The sequence below is a fragment of the Triticum dicoccoides genome, chromosome 5B, assembly GCF_002162155.2.
Source record: "Triticum dicoccoides isolate Atlit2015 ecotype Zavitan chromosome 5B, WEW_v2.0, whole genome shotgun sequence".
Classification (NCBI taxonomy): domain Eukaryota; kingdom Viridiplantae; phylum Streptophyta; class Magnoliopsida; order Poales; family Poaceae; genus Triticum; species Triticum dicoccoides.
The window spans coordinates 708926463-708943705 of record NC_041389.1 but is presented as its reverse complement, the minus strand read 5'-3'; positions in this window follow the sequence as shown (position 1 = coordinate 708943705).

Below are 17243 nucleotides of genomic sequence, written 5' to 3'. Positions count from 1 at the left end.
AATGGCCCTTATGAACCCGGACAAATGGGCATTTTTCTACTAGTGAAACTAGACTTGCCATGAACCATAAACTAAAATTGTCATGATACATGCATTTAAAATTGCCATGGTTCATAAAAAAATAATTTTCATGGTCAAAGTACTGGAATTGCCATCATCAAAAACTAAAATTGCCATGCTCTACAAAATAAAATTGCCACATGCCAACTACAACGTAAACATCATGCAACTTTTGGGCAAACAAAAAAAATTCGTCGAAACATATCAACATGGGGTCTAGTTTTGAAGATCTCGTCGAGACGGATTTAAAGGTGAAAACGGATTTTTAATTCGATTTTTAATTAGGAGATAAAATATATTTAAGCCAAAAAACCAAAAAGATTCCTACTGATGTCATCTGTTCATACATGGCAAAATGAGTGGTGATGAAAGTGTGTGGGTGATGTGCAAGATGCCACACATGTGGGCTTTAGTTTTTTCGTAAAAAGAACTGACGATCTATGTTGGTACACTTGCCGATGTTGATTGTTTACTTTAATGGTTGTGTGCATGCATCTTAGCCTGGGCATTGCGGCTCAAATTAAAATTATGGAAGAACCCTTGTTGGTATATATTCCCAGGTCTTTGGTCTGATGTGTTTGTTATTTTTCTATGGTTGCCTTCAAAAACGTAAGATTATGTCATGAAAGAAGACATAGTTGGAATATCTTGAAGATTTTTCGAATATCCAATTCTGAGTCCGGGCTCATCTACATCCAGTCAAGAAATAATTCATAAAAAAATAAAAAAAACCATTTTTTGTGCATGGTAGATAATTTGGTGTGTGAGTTGCGCTCCAAATTTCAGAGCATTTGGACATTTGAGTAGCTCTCAGCAAAAAAGACAAATTCGATCAGAATAGTATACGAACAGTACACTATTTAACAGACCCCAAATTTGTCTTTTTTGCCGAGAGCTACTCAGATGTCCAAACGATTTGAAATTTGGACCGGACATCACGCACCAAATTATCTACCATGCCAAACACATTTGCATTTTCTTGAATTTTTTAGTATTTGTTTTGATTTTTTTATTCAGCGCAGGTGCAAATGCTCATGGGAGCCAAGACGCCTCACTCAAGATTTTCTCATTTATTTTATACTTTATTTTGTAATTGCTGTAGTCACGGTAATTGCCTTTGGCTCCTAGGTGCATATGCATCCATCGTCGAAATACACATTTCGAAAAGTTGAACTTGTAGAAGTATCTATTTTCCTTTTGTTCCCACCTAAGCTTGCTAGTGTTGTACTCTGGAAACGACTTTCAATTTATTTGCAAGATACATACATTCTAAAAATCTATATCTACCAAGTTTTGTAGATATCCATTGATCCTATGGAAAAGGATATATAGAAACACATGATGTGATAATATTATTTATTATGATTTATTGTGTACTCTCTTCTAACAATGGAATTTCTTAATACATCAAAATTTAGATGTTAAGGCTTTTTTGCTTTAAAATAAAATTTATGTTTAGTGCTATAAAATACTTTTCAAATTAAATATTGGATGGTTACAAAACAAAATATGTCCTGATATACATGGACACGTTTGTATTATTCGTTCATCTTGTTCGACCTAAAAATATTATACGTTGTAGTGTAGCAAAGAATATGTATAGAGAGAAATAAATTATCCTGAGAAACTACATATCTTTTGCAACAAAATGAGGTATCACGAATTTAAAAAGTTCAATATAAATTTGTGAGAACATATTAACAAACTGCAATGAAGATTTTCTTATATGCAAACAATTTTATTTATGTCCACCTTGACCCAATAATAAATGACCTATTTCACGTTACAAATATCATAAAATTATAGCTTTTACTGAAATTTGTTCTGGGTTCAAAAAGTTTAGTATATATATGTTTGAAAAAAATTAATTATATGGAAGAAATGGATTATTCCTTGTTTCATTTTTATATTATATATTATGACTAATTTTTGTTATTCTTCGAACTCCATGCTAAATATCCTATTGTCTTTTGACCCAATTGTTTTTTATGAAATGTATGCGCTAAAAGTTATTGGTATTCTAGGTTCACGGTCAGAAATAACTGGACCAAATGCAAATAATATATCTTTTTGTTTGCCCTTGCGCTAAATAATGGGGAGCACAAAATTTAAACACCAAGCAAACATAGCTTCAATGTTATCACGTATAGTTTAGGGTTGCAAAATTCATGTGTAAACACCTCCCTTGACCTTACAAAACCTAACTGGATCTAAATCTAAACAATGAAGTTGAAAATTATTATGAAGTATAATTAACAAGAAATAGTCAATAAAGATTAGTTTTCACCAGTTAAGTTGTCTCTTATCATTCGAAAAAAGGAACTAATAAGTATTCAAATTTCTAAAAAAACTATAAGCAGAACGAAGCCTCAAAATGAGAGACTGTAAGACACAGCAGGGCTGTTTGGGCAGGCCCATACCCACGTTTAATGGATTCAGAAAATGTTCGTGATTTTAAAAAAATATCTACATATTCAAAAAATGTTCGTAAATTTGAAAACAAATGTTCACAATTTTTTAAAAAGATCATGCATTCAAAAATGTTTATGAAATTGAACAAAATTCTACCAATTCAAAAAATGTTCATGAATTGAAATTATCCTAAAAATTCAAAAACTGTTCGTGAAAATATGTTTAAAATGTTTACAGATTTTTAAAATGTTCGCTGATTCGAAAAATTATCATGCATTTAAAAAAAGTTCGATAAATAAAAAAATCATGAGTTTCCAACATTGTCCTCCAAACAATTTCCAAAAGAAATGTATGTCGTTTCTAGAAATGCTCTCCTATTCAATAAAAATGTTTCAGAATGTATAAAATGTTGATGAATTCAAAAGATGTTCATGGTTTTTGAAAATGTTCGAAAATCTGTAATAATATTCACGAATTTGAAAAATGTTCACGATTTTCTCTTTGTTCGCCAGTTTAAAAAAATGTTCATGAGTTTCAAAAATTGATCACAATTTCATGAAAATGAGAGTGATAATTTATCTCGGTGATGCTGCAAAATGTGGTTATGGCCACTGGAGATTATATTAATTTTTCTTCCGTTGCAACGCACGAGCCTTTTTGCTAGTTATTATAAAGTGTAGTTTCAGTAATTAACTTATCTCTTATCTTGTGAAAAAAGGAACTAAGGAATATTCTAAATTTCTCAAAAAGTAAAAGCAGAGTGAATCCTCAAAATGAGAGACTGTGATAAAGAAAAAAAGTGTGTGTGCCGGGGTTTGGAGCGGCATAGTATTTACGAGTCCACTGCAATCAACTACTATCTAAAACTCCAGGTTGGACAATTGTGCACTGGAAAAAAAATAGTGTATTCGACATACCTCTTTTGGCTGGGACGATCATAGGCTAGGCCACCATTGATACCAATAAAAATGCATTCACATTTTAGAATTAATTTAGTTTAATAGTGTAGCATTTTCCCTAGATATTTAGATTTTTCTCAGTTTTCTGTGAACAATATTATTGTTTGGAAACGTTCACTGTGTCAGTTGAGTAAACAAAATGACAATCAATACCTTGATATATTTATTGTAGGGAATAGTACACGGTAGAGAAGAGCGGCGTTTTGGCTCTTAGGTGCATATGCACCCATTGTCGAAATACACATTTCGAAAAGTTGAAAAATTCGAAACAAAAATCTCACGTGTATATCCGGACATTTTATGTGCGTTTACAAGGTTTCGGTGAAAAACGGCGTTTTTGTGGCTGTGTAAAAAAGATAAAGAAATGCCTCGTAAATAGTTAGAATGGAGCATAAAATGTACGGATATACACGCGGGATTTTTGTTCCGAATTTCCAACTTTCCAAAATGTGTATTTCGACAATGGGTGCATATGCACCTAGGAGCCAAAGGCAATTACCGCTTCTACAATGCATCAAACGCCAACTACATTTTTTTGTTAAAATCCCATCTTCTCACTACTGCAGGAATATCTACCAGTGACGAGCGCAAAAAGCCCAGCATTGGCAGGCGAGGATCTCAAGGCCGCCCGCCACTGACCTCTCGCCGCTGCTAACATGGCATCGGTGGTGGGTGTGCGCCTGCGACTGGTAAAGACCAAACAATTGCGGGCTTTACATGGGACTCGCAACCAGCAATCCCACTGCACACACTACCAATGGAGGTCCTTATTCCCCGCCCGCCACTAGTAAGATTTTAGAAAAAAAAGGAAGCACCACCAGGCGGCGCGTCCTTGCCCTTGCTCAGGACGCTGGCACACACACAACATGTTGGCTTGCACTGCCACCGCGTGCGGTTGATATTCCACCCTGTGCACTGATATGTCTCCAATGTATCTATAATTTATAAAGTATTCATGCCATGTTTATAATATTTTTACATGATTTTGATATGATTTGATTAGAACTAGCCCGGATTGACGCTGTTTTCAGCAGAATTACTGTGGTGTTGTTTTTGTGCAGAAATAAAAGTTCTCGGAATGCGTTAAAAATCAACGAAGAAGTTTTTGGAAAATATAAAAAATACTGGAACGAAAAGCTACCGGAGGGGAGTCCCGAGGCCACCACGAAGGTGGAGGGCGCCTCCTACCTCATGGGCCCCCTTGACGTGAAACCAACGGCAACCCTTCCTATAAACCCTAAAAAAATCAGAACAGAAGAGAGATCGGAAGTTCCGCCGCCGCAAGCCTCCAGAACCACGAGAAATCAATCTAGGCCCTCTCCGGCATCCTGCCGGAGGTGGCCATCATTACCGGAGGCCATGGGGGAGGATCTCGGAGGGGCCATTATAGCCATGAAGGCCAAGGACCAGACGGAGAACCTCTCTCGATCTAGGGGGAGGCCATGGAGGAGGAAGCACAAGGGGGAGAACCTCTCCTCCTCTCTCTCGGTGGCGTCGGAGTGCCATCGGGAGGGGAATCATCACCGCGGTGATCGTGTTCATCAACATCACCATCCTCATCTCTTTTACGTGGTCCACTCTCACGCACCCCACTGTAATCACCTACTTGAACCTGGTGCTTTATGCCACATATTATGATCCAATGATGTGTTGCCATCCTATGATGTTTTGAGTAGATTTCCTTTGTCTTTGGGTTGATTGATGATCTATATTGGTTTGACTTGCATGTTTTATTATTGGTGTTGTTCTACGGTGCCCTCTGTGTCATGCAAGCGTGAGGGATCCCCGCTGTAGGGTTTGCAATATGTTTATGGTTTGCTTATTGTCTGTGTTGCGTGAGTGACTGAAACACAAACAGTGATAAGTGGGTCATGGCGTATGGGAATAAAGATGACTTGATACTTTAATGCTATGGTTGGGTTTTACCTTAATGATCTTTAGTAGTTGCGGATGCTTGCTAGAATTCTAATCATAAGTGCATATGATCAAAGAAGAGAAAGTATGTTAGCTTATGCCTCTCCCTCATACGAAATTGCAATAGTGATTACTGATCTTGTTAACAATTGCCTAGGACAATTCCGCACACCGATCCTTCATTATTCCACACCCGCTATTTATATATTTAGTAATATATTCTAACCTTATGTTAACAACACTTACTTTTATATTTAGGATTCCGATAGCATGCAAAGTAATCCTCTTCATACCCACTACATAGTTTTATTTCTCGTTTCTAGTTGGAAGCAAATGTTCGGTGTATGTAGAGTCGTATCAGTGACAGATAGGACTTGAGAGAATACTGATCTTACCTTTAGCTCCTTGTCGGTTCGACACTCCATACTTATCACTTCCACCTTTGGAAATTGCTATGATGATTCCCTGCACTTGGGGATTATCAAGCTCTTTTCTGGCGCCGTTGCCGGGGAGCAATAGCGTGGGGTTGATATTCTCGTGTATGCTTGTTTGCTTTCTTCACTAAGTAGTTTTTGTTTTCCCTTTTGTTTTGCTTAGTTGTGGGTGAAACATATTTTTTTTGAAAATACAAATAGGGTTACTTGCCTCTTATGCCTAAAAAGTTTTTCAAAAAGAGAAGTGATTAGAAAGTTATGCATTGGAGAAGTGAGGGTCGACCTTGAACACTTGTGTTCATGCTCATGAAAACAATGTAGAATTTTTCATGGAAATTTCTCAGAAAATAATTATCTCCTTGTATATATTCATTGTATTATAAAAATAATGTGCCAAGGTTTGGTTTTAGAATGATTATTAGATTGCTTGTTTACGATGTGCAGTGCAAAAACAGAAACTTTGGCTGTAGCGCGTGAATTTACATTTTTTACTGGAATGTCAAACGCCTCTGAAAATTTTTACACTATACTTCTATACAATTTGTTTATATTTTCCTAATTTTTTTGAATTTTTGGAGTTACAGAAGTATACGCAGTTTCCACATTACTACCACTACTAGGGAAAACCTTATATTCAGAAACTTACCAGTAGCGCGGGTCAAAAAGAAGCGCTACTACTATTTACCACTAGCGCCCGACAAATAAACGCGTTGCAGCTAAGCTTATAGCTGTAGCGCGGCAGACGAAAGAAGCGCTACTACTACAATTCCGACACTGTTCTCGGCAGGCTAGCAATAGTAGTAGCGAGCTTACGCAAAGCGCGCTGCTGCTAAGATGTTTGTAAAGCATGTTTTACTCGAGAAGCGCCACTTCTACTGAAAAGAAAATAGAGTAAAAAACATATAGAAAAGTAAATGAAAATGAAAGAAATAGAAAAAGGGGAAAGGAAAAAAAGAAAATGCGAAGAAAAATAAAAGAAAAAGAAAAATAAAGTTGAAAGGCATAGCAACAGCGTGCTTTCGGGACAAACACTATAGCTAAAGTAGCGTTCTCTTAGCCAGCGTTAGCTATAGCTATTGTAGCGGCATCGCTTTTCCGGGCCCGCGCTACTGCTATTTTTGTCTTAACCGCGCGGTTCTTCTTTTCCCCGGCCACTTCCCCTAACCCCCCTTGATCTGCTGTCGCCGTCGTCGTCGCCCTACATCGCCGTTGCTCGCCGCGCGCTCTCCCGTCGCTCTCCGCACACCCTCTGCTGCCCTCAGTGGCTGCCGTTGTCGTCTCCCCGCATCGCTGCCCTTCGCCGCACGCCCGAGCCCCGACCCCGACCTCGACGCTGCGTGCCCCTCCCTCGGCCGCTCCCTAACTCCGCCGACGCCTAAGGTGAGCACACCTACACCTTCTCCTCCTCCTCCCCTACCTCTGCCTAGCTAGGGTTCCTAGGGTTCATCAAATTTTAGGGTTCATCTAATTAGTTAGGGTTCATCAAATTAGCTACTACTTATCGATGCTTAAGTAGTTATATAGTTGTTGTGCACCCAATGTAGTTAAGTAAATATAATTGTTAGTTAGGGTTAGGGCAGTAGGGTTTAACTAGATGTTAATTAGGGCAGTAGTGTTTAGTTTAGAGAAAAAATCAATTTTTTTTACTATTTTTAGTAAGTGTTTAATAGAATTAGTAAGAAAATTAATAGAACTAGTTTATTTTTAGTAAGAACTAGTTGAATTAATAGAACTAGTTTATTTTTAGTAAGAAAATTAATAGAACTAGTTGAACTAGTTTATTTTTAGTAAGAACTAGTTTATTTTAATTTATAGTAAGTGTTTAGTTGAACTAGTTGAATTAATAGAACTAGTTTATTTTTAGTACGAAAATTTAGGTATATGAGATTTTATGATCTAATTAAAATTTTACTATAGAACTAGTTTATTTTTAGTAAGAAAATTAATAGAACTAGTTTATTTTTTAGTTAAAGCAATTATTCCCGCATCGACGTCGACGATGCCTATCCCGCATCCTCGTCATCGACTCGGCATAGGAGGGGCCATGTCCGGAACTGGGTTCCGTCGGGCTAGTACTGGGATGTGCTACCTTTCGGGGGGGGGGGCAGCTTGGTGAGGAGCCAGCCCGTCATTGACCCGAACTTTCTTTGGTGGCGGTCGCGTGGGCTAGTGACGGTGCGGAGGCTTGAGGACCCCACAAAGGTGGTACGTCATCGTGTCAGCAAGGAGGACGAGCACGTCCGTCGCTACATGGTTGCATTCGAGGGCAGGTTCTCCAATACCTAGCAGGTTCTTTAGGGATCTCACTAGAGCTATGATCCTATGATGGTTCCTTCTCTTTGGGTGTCGACCGCCCGCGTCGATACCCGTCGTTCGCTAGGGTTTTAGCTGTATTAGTGAGGTTATATGTATGATGCTATTCGAGATGTATTAGTGATAATATTCGACGATGTACGGATGCAAGCGACGATTTACTTTTGCTTATTGAATGCATTCTAATTTGAATACTAATTTATTTTATGATTTAGTTTTGCTTATTGAATACTCAAATTGGAGAACTACTCCTATTTTAAATGCTCAAATTGGAGAGCACTATGCAAGGCGTATGCTTTGATTAGTTGATAGCTTATAGGGTTTCACTAAGTCCTAAGATGAGGATAATAATGTTTTCATTTATATTTTGTTTTTGCAGCCAAATCTCCATGTCATCGCCGCCGTCGTCCCATCACGGACCTCCTCTGACCTCGAGGTGAGACCAGCCAAATCTCCATGTCAGTATGAGTCCTATAAGATATTTTGAAATGTTTTTGTTCATATTTTCAACCATTGAAATGCAATGACCATCAAGTTTGAATGCAAATAGGATATGTGCTTGCCCAAGTGGCCACGTTTGCAGGTAACACCTCCGAGTGGCCTATGTATTGCCGGAGTGTTGATTAATTTACGATCCGGTAAATTTAGGCGCTTGATATGTCCTTTTTTAGCAAATGTCATGCCAGATTTTTTCGTGAATTTTGGCATGACTTGTGCTAGAATATGTAGGAAATATCGAGTGGCCTGGATTTTCTAGAAAGGTAATGAAACGACATTTCAGGTTGAATTTAAGTCTGTCAAGGCTCCATACATGACAATTAAAAAATGAGTGAGGGAGAAAGTCTGCACCATATATGAGAGAGGAAGAATCCTGACTGTTGTTGTGGGGATAATTTCTCCTTCTTCTCCTTGTGCTAGACCTTTGTTATGCACTAGGGGAAGGAGTAATGACCATCACCGACAGTCGAAAAATCAGTGAGGGAGTGTGTCCACCATATATGAGAGAAGAAGAATGCCGACTGTTGTCGCGGGGTCGCTTCTCCATCATTCCCGTGTGCTAGACATTTTGGTTTAATGCACTTGAGGATGAAGGGAGGAACGACCATCACCAACGGTCGAATATATACACCACGTGAGCTCAGAGTTTTGAAGAAAAAAGACTCGACGGACTAATAGTCAACTCGTGCTGAATAATAATGATCTAATTTAGTTTTTGTAGTACATATATTGTATTTTAGAAGTTTAATTTTTGAATTATGAACATAGGAAATGTCGTCGGACGACGGAAGTCTCGCGGAGTGCTCGTGGTGCGGCGACAACCGGGGTTCCTGCGATATGCCTCACTTGGTAGAAGGTCAGCGCTTTAGCATTAAGCTCCAGGAGACCTTCAATGTTGAAATGGTACGAAACGACGCAAAGTGTTTTTTTGTAATTAAGCTCGACTGCTTCTTCTTCAACGTGTAATTTTTGTCCTTTAAAATTCGACTAGCTTATCCCATGCCATGCAAGACGCTATGTCTTGGAGAGGATGGATTTTGAAGATCATGAAAATATGGAAACAAAGATAGTTCACCTAAGGACCCATCATGGTTTTAATTTTCCTGCAAATCTATACAATTCTGTGAGCGTATCCCATTTTGGCTGCCCGAATTGGGAAGCACTTTGCAAGGCATATGATTTCCATGAGGGTGTGCTTATCACCATGGATCTTGGTGATCCTGACATCGAGGAAGACAATATGGACATTTGGGTCCTTGTTGATACACTTCCAATTCTACCGCTATGTGAGTTTCTCAAACATAGTTATTAAGTAATTTATATTGTTTATTTCAAAATAGTTGACAACTTATTTCCATTGATAGCTTATTTTCATTCTTCAAAGAATGTGCGGAAGATGGTAGATAGAACCTACTACACCGATGGCGCAGAATTAACTTATTAGGAGAAAAATCATCAGATCTCATTTATTAATGATCTTTAGAATTACAATATCTACAATCAAGCTCCTGCACATTATGGTCAATACGTGACAGTAGTGCACGTGTTGAACTACGATAACATCCATGGAGATGGCATGGTAAGATTTTTTACTATTACGACATCTGTGCATCTTTTGCATAAATTCTTCTAAAACTAAACTACATTGCTAACTACGAAGTTATTACTATGTTTCTCAACAGAAAATCCTGAAGGATTGTGTGCCTCATCTGATGTTTCCGAAAGGTCGCCTTGATATTATGAGCTTACGGCTAGGTTATCCTACACATCACATTTGTTCATACCGGTTTTCTAAAACCGATGAAGACATGACAATCAAAGATTGGAAACAATGTACGGTCAATCGTAGGGAGGTACTTGGAAGCAACATTGTGCGACGCACAAGAATTGGAGACAAGATAATCTCCATTCTTCATAATGGAGAGTCAGGGCCTATCTTGTTTTATGCTATTTTACCTAAGAGAGTGTAGTAGGTCCTATTAGAGAGGAGTAGGTCCGATACAATGTGTTATTATGTGGTACAATGTGTTAGAATTGATGGAGATGATGAGGAGGAGTTGTGATTATGACTAGTGACCAACTTACTATATGATTTCTCATTCACGAAAATAATGATCATGAGGAGTTGTTATATGACAATGATGTATTATGATGATAAGTTGTTAATGATATGATGATGTTGATGATGATAATAATGATGATGAGTTATTATGTCATTGGGTGAAAGAACCGCGGTTTAGTTTCAAGTGGATGGATCCAAAGTGACCATTGGTCACTTTGGATCCATGCACTTGAAAGTAATCCACGGTTCTTTCACTCAATGATGTAACAACTCATTCTGATGTAAAAACAATCTCTAAATTGCTACAGTTTGAAAACTTGTATATTGGCGTATGAATACAACATAAAACAAAAAAGAAATACATAACAATAGTAGTAGTGCGGGTAGGGAGGCGCACTGCTAGTAACTACCAGTAGCGCTCTCTACCAAAAGCTCTACTGCTAAGCAGGTATAGCAGTAGCGCGGGCAAGCACACGCTACTGATACACGTTAGCTTTAGCGTCGTATCAGTAGAGCGGCACACCGCGCTACTGCTATACCTAAAACCAGCGCTACTGCTAGCCTTTTCCCTATTAGTGTACAGACTTTCCTGTTTTTGACAAATTGTGTTTTCTATGTCTTGTTCGCTTATTTTGATGAATCTATGGGTAGTATTGGAATACAGTAGATACAATGCTAATATGAAATAGGAATGAGTTTACAACAGTACCTAAAGGTAGTGATTTGCTTTATTATACTAACGGATCTCACAAGTTTTTGTTAAGTTTTGTGTGGATGAAGTGTTCGAAGAACGAGGAGTTACCGATGTGAGAAGAATAAAGAGAGGCAAGAGTTAAAGCTTGGGGATGCCCAAGGCACCCCAAGTAAATATTTCAGGGATACTCAAGCAACTAAGCTTGGGGATGCCCCGGTTGGCATCCCATCTTTCTTCTTCATCAGTTATCGGTATACCTTGTTTTTTATTTTATTCACATGATATGTGTCCTTTGTGTTTTTCTTTTTATTTATGCACCATGCTAGTATGAGATAGCTCTTCATTTGGTTTATAGAATGCTTCATGTGCTTCACTTATATCTTTTGAGTATGACCTTATAGAATGTTCTTTGTGCTTCACTTAAATCTTTTGAGCATGATTTCATAGAATGCTTCGTGTGCTTCACTTATATATTTTAAGCTTGGATATTGATTAATCCATAGTATTTGTACAATGCTCCGTGAACTTCACTTATATCTTTTGGAGTATGAATAAGACTATCATTGAAAGTGGGTTTCGGAGAGTGTCAACTTTAGGAAGTAATGATCCCATGATGACCCACAAGTATAGGGGATCTATCGTAGTCCTTTCAAATAAGTAATAGTGCCGAACCCAACGAGGAGCAGAAGGAAATGACAAGCGGTTTTCAGTAAGGTATTCTCTGCAAGCACTGAAATTATAGGTAACAGATAGTTTTGTGATAAGGTAATTCGTAACGGGTAACAAGTAACAAAAGTAAACAAGGTGCAGCAAGGTGGCCCAATCCTTTTTGTAGCAAAGAACAAGCCTGGACGAACTCTTATATAAAGCAAAGTGCTCCTGAGGATACATGGGAATTATCGTCAAGCTAGTTTTCATCATGCTCATATGATTCGCGTTCGTTACTTTGATAATTTGATATGTGGGTGGACCGGTGCTTTGGTGCTGCCCTTACTTGGACAAGCCTCCCACTTATGATTAACCCCTCTTGCAAGCATCCACAAGTACGAAAGAAGAATTAAGGAAAACCTAACCATAGCATGAAACATATGGATCCAAATCATCCCCTTACGAAGCAACGCATAAACTAGGGTTTAAGCTTTTGTCACTCTAGCAACCCATCATCTACTTAGTACTTCCCAATGCCTTCCCCTAGGCCCAAATCATGGTGAAGTGTCATGTAGTCGATGTTCACATAACACCACTAGAGGAGAGACAACATACATCTCATCAAAATATCGAACGAATACCAAATTCGCATGATTACTTATAACAAGACTTTTCCCATGTCCTCAGGAACAAATGTAACACAAAGCATAGTCATGTTCATAATTATAGGGGTATTAATATGAATAAAGGATATGAACATATGATCTTCCACCGAATAAACCAACTAGCATCAACTAAAAGGAGTAATCAACACTACTAGCAACCCACATGTACCAATCTAAGGTTTTGAGACAAAGATCGGATACAAGAGATGAACTAGGGTTTGAGAGGAGATGGTGCTGGTGAAGATGTTGATGGAGATTTATCCCCTCCCGATGAGAGAATTGATGGTGATGACGATGGCGGTGATTTCCCCCTCCCGGAGGGATGTTTCCTCGGCAAAACAGTTCCGCCGAAGCCCTAGATTGGTCCTGCCCAGGTTCCACCTCGAGACGGCGGCGCTTCGTCCCGAAAGCTTCCTTATGATTTTTCCAGGAAAAAAGACACCATATAGCAGAAGATGGACATCGGGGGCCTGCCAGGAGGCCCACGAGGCAGGGGGCGCGCCCTCCACCCTCGTGGATGACTGGTGGCCCACCTCTGGTGCTTTCTTCGCCCAATATTTGTAATATATTGCAAAACTGATTTTCGTGAAGTTTCAGGACTTTTGGAGTTGTGCAGAATAGGTCTCTAATATCAGCTCCTTTTCCAGTCCGGAATTCCAGCTGCCGGCATTCTCCCTCTTCATGTAAACCGTATAAAATAAGAGAGAAAAGGCATAAGTATTGTGATATAACGTGTAATAATATCCCATAATGCAACAAATATTGACATAAAAGCATGATGCAATATGGATGTATCAACTCCGCAATCTTAGACCTCGCTTTTACTCAAGCGAAAGCCGATATCAAAAAATATGTCCACATGTTTAGAGATAAAGGTGTCGATAAAATAAAATATAGACATGAGGGAATCATGATCATTCTTAGAGCAACAACATATATTTTTTCATATGATCTCTTATGCTAAAGTAACAATCTATTCACAATGTAAAGTATGAATCAGAAACTTCATTGAAAATTAACAAACTATGATCTCAGTCACTGAAGCAATTGTAATTTATCATAATATAGGAAAGAGTCAATATAAGAGCTTTTAAGCAAGTCTACATACTCAACTATCATTTAATCATTCACAATTGCTAACACTCACGTGATACTTATGGGTACAAAGTTTCAATCGGACACAGAGAAATATTGGGGCTTATAGTTTCACCTCCCAACCTTTTACCTCAAGGGTAATGTCAACAATAATATTTTATGAAAACTTACATCCAAGTGGATATATATATTAGGATCTCAACACATAGTGCTTGCCAAAGGATAAAGTGTAAAAAGGAAAGGTGGAGATCACCATGAGTCTTGTAAGAGGATAGAAGGTAAAAATAAAATATTGGCCCTTCACAGAGGAAAGTAGAGGTTGTCATGCGCTTTTATGGTTGGATGAACAAAATCTTAATGCAAAAGAACGTCACTTTATATTGCCACTTGTGATATGGACCTTTATTATGCAGTCCGTCACTTTTATTTCTTCCATATCACAAGCTCATATAAAGCTTATTTTCTTCACACTACTAGATCATACATATTGAGAAATTTTTTTATTGCTTGCACCGATGACAACTTACTTGAAGGATTATACTCAATCCATAGGTAGGTATGGTGGACAATCATGGCAAAACTGGGTTTAGGGATGTTTGGAAGCACAAGTAGTATGTCTACTTGGTGCAAAGAAATTTGCTAGCATGAGGGGAAAGGCAAGCTCAACATGTTGGATGTTCCATGACAATATAACGTATTTGAATATAAGAAAACATAACCCATTACGTTGTCTTCCTTGTCGAACATCAACTTTTTAGCATGTCATATTTTAATGAGTGCTCACAATCACAAAAGATGTCCAAGATAGTATATTTATATCTGAAAACCTCTCTTTCTTTATTACTTCCTATTAATTGCAACCATGACCAAAACTATGTTTGTCAATTCTCAACAACTTTTATTCATCACACTTTTTATATGTGAAGTCATTACTCTCCATAAGATCAATATGATCTTTTTATTTCTTTTTACTCTTTCTTTAATTCCCTCAAGATCATAACAAGATAGCAAAGCCCTCAACTCAAAACTACTCTTTATTATATATATAACTCATGGACTCGATTACATAGATAGATATCAAAACAAAACTCAAAGCTAGATCATACTAAAACTTTATTCTACTAGATCAAGACATAACCAAAAGGATCAAACTATGAAAACAGTAACGATAGAAGTGTGATGGTGATACGATACCAGGGCATCTCCCCCAAGCTTGGCAGTTGCCAATGGGAGTGCCCATACCCATGTATTTATGTCTCTTTCTTTGGAGGTGGTGATGATGGAGTTGTTGATGATTCCGTTAGCTTCATTAATGCACCCTTCAGAACTTGCAGTTCTTGGATCACACATTGGAGCATATTTGCATTCTTCTGAATTTCCTCCATAAGATGCTTATTTTCAGGCCCCCAAGAGCTCTTCCCTGCGTTGCTTTCACTTGGACGGGATATATCCCAATTGGAGGGTATATGTGTACGAGGGGTGTTCTCCACTCCGTAATTATGAACCAGATTATGGAAGTTGTTCCGATGTAACCTGTGTAAGGGCATCCTAGGGGAAGCCCTTCTCGAACCTCTTGGTCCTCATGGTCGATTGTAGTCCCTATTGCTTGATGGGGATTGGGAATAGTGGAGATCCCAGCCAGAGTGTCTCTCTCCGAAGCTGGAGGGTGGTCCTCAAGCGAATCTCCTTCATCCTACATCATGACTCCCTTGGCATCCTCCCTTCTCAGTTCCATCTGCATCAACCAAGCATCACTGTCCGCGTTGTTGGAGGTGGAGGAAGACATGATGCCTGGCCTTGAAAACTCTGGCAGAAAACAACTCAAAACGAAAACAGGGGATTTTGTCATGGTATGGTGGTCAAAACTTCGGGAGATTATATAATAATTTTTTACCGACCAAAAGAAGTATCTTGCAAGAAAACAGAGTTCGGAGGGCACACGAGGTGGCCACAAGGTAGGGGCGTGCCCAGGGGGTAGGGCGCGCCCTCCACCCTCGTGGATGCCTCGTTTCTCTTTCAGACTACTTTTAATTTTCCATTTTTTTAAATATTCCAAAATAGATAAAAATTGCTATTTGAATAGTTTTGGAGTCGGTTTACTTACCGTACCACATACCTCTTCCTTTTCGGAGTCTGTAATGTTCTATGAGGTGTCCCTTATGTGCTCCTCCGGGGTTATGGTGTTAATAACATAATGGTTGATTCTTTGACCGTTGACCAGGTTCCGGTTTGTGCCTTCGGCGTTGTTGATTTTGATGGCGCCAGAATGATATACCTCCTTGATAATGGAAGGACCTTCCATTTAGAGAGAAGTTTTCCTGCAAAAAATCTTAAATGAGAGTTGTATAGCAAAACATAATCACCTACATTAAACTCACGCTCTTGTATCCTTTTGTCATGCCATCTTTTAACTTTTTCTTTATACAACTTGGCATTCTCATAGGCTTGGGTTCTCCATTCATCAAGCAAGCTAATGTCAAATAACCTCTTCTCACCGGCAAGTTTGAAATCATAATTGAGTTCTTTAATAGCCCAATATGCCTTATGTTCTAGTTCGAGAGGTAAGTGACATGCTTTTCCATAAACCATTTTATACGGAGACATACCCATAGGATTTTTATAAGAAGTTCTATAAGCCCATAATGCATCATCAAGTTTCTTTGACCAATTCTTTCTAGATCTATTAACAGTCTTTTGCAAAATCAATTTAATCTCTCTACTACTCAATTCTACTTGACCACTAGACAGAGGATGCTATGGAGATGCAATTCTATGATTAACATCATAGTTGGCAAGCATTTTATGAAAAGCACCATGAATAAAATGTGAACCACCATCAGTCATTAAATATCTAGGGACTCCAAACCTCATAAAAATAACTTCTTTAAGCATCTTAATAGAAGTGTCATGATTAACTAGTTGGAATAGCTTCTACCCACTTAGTAATGTAATCAACAGCAATTAAAATATGTGTACCCATTAGAGGAAGGAAAAGGTCCCATATAATCAAAGCCCCAAACATCAAATGGTTCGATAACAAGTGAATAATTCATAGGCATTTCCTAACGTCTACTAATATTACCAATTCTATGACATTCATCACAAGACAAAACAAACTTACGAGCATATTTAAAGAGAGTAGGCCAATAAAAATCGGATTGCAATACCTTATGTGCAGTTCTATCTCCAGCGTGATGTCCTCCGTAAGCCTTGGAGTGACACTTGCGTAGGATCTATTCCATGTCATGCTCAGGTACACAACGTCTAATAACACCATCTACTCCTTTATATAGGTGTGGGTCATCACAAAAGTAATGTCGTAAATCATAGAAAAACTTTTTCTTTTGCTGGTATGTGAAACTAGGTGGTATAAATTTAGCAACAATATAATTAGCATAATCAGCATACCATGGCGCAGTACGAGAAGCATTTATGACAACTAATTGTTCATCGGGAAAGCTATCATCAATAGGTAGTGGGTCATCAAGA